This window comes from Mercurialis annua (genome assembly GCF_937616625.2).
Source record: "Mercurialis annua linkage group LG4 unlocalized genomic scaffold, ddMerAnnu1.2 SUPER_6_unloc_2, whole genome shotgun sequence".
Lineage (NCBI taxonomy): Eukaryota > Viridiplantae > Streptophyta > Magnoliopsida > Malpighiales > Euphorbiaceae > Mercurialis > Mercurialis annua.
In genome coordinates, this window is record NW_026605949.1 from 67,501 (window position 1) to 70,000 (window position 2,500).

The following is a 2,500-nucleotide window of genomic DNA, read 5'->3' on the forward strand; positions in this document are numbered from 1 at the left end:
TTAGTATACATTGAAAGGGGATTTTGCAAAGAAGTTTGGTGATTTTTGGACATATATTTTGCCGGTTATGAATTTCCGAAGGTAAAACGATTAAAAAATTAAAAAAAATACCTCCGGGGCTCGAAAAATTTCGGTATTTGTTATTATGCGGGTTTGGATATATATAAACATATTTCCAAAATTTCAGATCAAAATTCCATGCCGATTTTTAAAAATGGGGGGGGGGGGGTTGCTGGGCACATGTGATATTTCCTCCTGGCAGTCCAAAAAAAGTCCTAAGAGCTCTTTAGGGGGGTGCACCATTCCTCACCCCCGCGGGCTTGCCGCAAGCCCTCGTCCGCGGTGCAAGCGGCGCGCGCGCGCGCTATGCGAAAAATGCTGGAAATTGCGGAAAAATCCCTGCCTGGCAAAATTACGGAAATGCCCCCGGATAATTACGGATATGCCCCGCCCGGAAAAACTGCGGCGAATCGCGGAAAATGCCCGGCCGGAAAATTGCGTCGAAATGCTCGGAATTGCGGAAAATCCCCCCCCCCGTGCATTAATCTAATGACCGGGTGCGGGTGCGGGTGCGGGACCGGGTGCGGGTGCGGGCACTCGGGCACTCGGCAGCTCGGCGCGAGACGCGAGCGCGTGTGTGGCCTCGAAGACCCTCGGAAAGGCCCGCCGACGTCCCTCCGAAGGCCCTCGCATGTCCATCGGAAGGACCTTCGGCAGCCGGTCGGCAGGCCTTCGCCAGCCCAGCGGCGGCCCTTGGGCATCGGCAGCCTTTCGGCTGGGCTTCGGCAGCCTTTCGGCAGCGCATCGGCAGCGCACCGGCAGCCCTTCGGCAGCGCATGGGCAGCCCTTCGGCAGCCCTTCGGCAGCCCTTCGGCAGCCCTTGGGCATCGGCAGGGCTTCGGCAGCCCTTGGGCATCGGCTGGGCTTCGGCAGCCTTTCGGCAGCCCTTCGGCAGGGCTTCGGCAGCCCTTCGGCAGGGCTTCGGCAGGGCTTCGGCAGGGCTTCGGCAGCCCTTCGGCAGCCCTTCGGCAGCCCTTCGGCAGCCCTTCGGCAGGCCTTGGGCATCGGCAGGGCTTCGGCAGCCTTTCGGCAGCCCTTCGGCAGCCCTTCGGCAGGGCTTCGGCAGCCCTTCGGCAGCGCATGGGCAGCCCTTGGGCATCGGCAGCCCTTCGGCAGCCCTTCGGCAGCCCTTCGGCAGGGCTTCGGCAGCCCTTCGGCAGCGCATGGGCAGCGCATGGGCAGCCCTTCGGCAGCCCTTCGGCTGGGCTTCGGCAGGGCTTCGGCAGCCCTTCGGCAGCGCATGGGCAGCGCATGGGCAGCCCTTCGGCAGCCCTTCGGCTGGGCTTCGGCAGGGCTTCGGCAGCCCTTCGGCAGCGCATGGGCAGCCCTTGGGCATCGGCAGGGCTTCGGCAGGGCATCGGCAGGGCTTCGGCAGGGCTTCGGCAGCCCTTCGGCAGGGCTTCGGCAGCCCTTCGGCAGCCTCTCGGCTGGGCTTCAGCAGCCCTTCGGCATGCCTTGGCATGCCTTGCATACATTCCCCAGCCGTATGAACCTCTGCTGGTTTTGCTTCCCAGCCGAATGAACCTCTGCTCTGTGTAAAAATGTATATGTCTTGCACTAAGTGAAATTCTATAATACTTTCCTCGAACAATATTCATACAGTAGTTAATATATATTAAATGAGGAATTTAGAAAGAAGTTTGGTGATTTTTGGAATTTTTTTTTGCCGGTTATGAATTTCCGAAGGTAAAACGATAAATAAATAAAATAAAATACTTCCGGGACTCGAAAAATTCTGATATTTGTTATTATGCAGGTTTGGGTATATATAAACATATTTCCAAAATTTCAGATCAAAATTCCATGCCGATTTTTAAAAATGGGGGGGGGGGTTGCTGGGCACATGTGATATTTCCTCCTGTCAGTCAAAAAAAAGTCCTAAGAGCTCTTTAGGGGGGTGCACTATGCCTCACCTCCCTGCACCAACTGCCGAAGGCTTTTGGTGCGCGCCTTTTGGCGCACCTATGGCACTGACGAGGGAAGGAAAAAAAACTCGTCGACCCGTTTCGGTGTTGGAAAAAATATTTTCGGATTCGGGGGGGCCCGGCCCCCGAGGTGTAGGTTGTTGGTATTTTTTGACGGAAACCTAGGCGAGCATTTGCCGAAATGAATCTCGGTGAATGTATAGCTTATGGTGTCACGTTGTATGCTATTTTACGACGTGTGTGCTTGCCGAGGACGCATTTTCAATGCCGAGGCATGCGACGAGCCGCGTTCCATGACTTTTCGACGACGCATTTTAAATGCCGAGGAAGTCGGCGCGCGGCGAGTCTGGATCCTTTACGACGATGCATTTTTAATGTTGAGGATGGATCCGACGCGAAGGCCGGTGAGGTGCTCTACGCATTGCGGCGGGCATCGAACTTGTTGATTGCGTCAACTCGGTTTTTCCGAGGGTTGCTCTTCCGCCAATGAAGTTTGCTGAGGTGGATACGATGCT